Here is a 316-nt window from a genome sequence, read left to right on the forward strand (position 1 = left end):
GTACCAAACCTCCCTTGCTTAAAGGCACACCCAGCTGCGTTTGTGAGATCTTACTGACACTTATAACCGCGCAAATTTTTGTTTTAAATGGCACGGTGGTAGAGGCATGTTAACTAAATGTGATGTTATCTACTGCCGAGGAGGACTGATGTAGTAGTTGAACATGTTCTCGTAGTGCTCATGGCGGCTGGACTGGTGCAGAGGTTCTCCATTCTTGCGAACAAAGTCCTCGCAGTCGTCGAAGGTCATGTTGCCCATCTCCACGCGCTCGCCGAAGCCAGACTTGTAGGACGAGTAGCGCTGCAAGGAACGGCGC

At 50.6% G+C, this 316-nt stretch overlaps 1 pseudogene; it reads right to left on the bottom strand.

Moving 5' to 3' along the window:
• The window catches only part of LOC119586509, a 51,112-nt pseudogene that overhangs the window by 40,886 nt on the left and 9,910 nt on the right, over positions 1-316 (bottom strand).

Source organism: Penaeus monodon, chromosome 21, assembly GCF_015228065.2.
Source record: "Penaeus monodon isolate SGIC_2016 chromosome 21, NSTDA_Pmon_1, whole genome shotgun sequence".
In the NCBI taxonomy this organism is placed as follows: Eukaryota; Metazoa; Arthropoda; class Malacostraca; order Decapoda; family Penaeidae; genus Penaeus; species Penaeus monodon.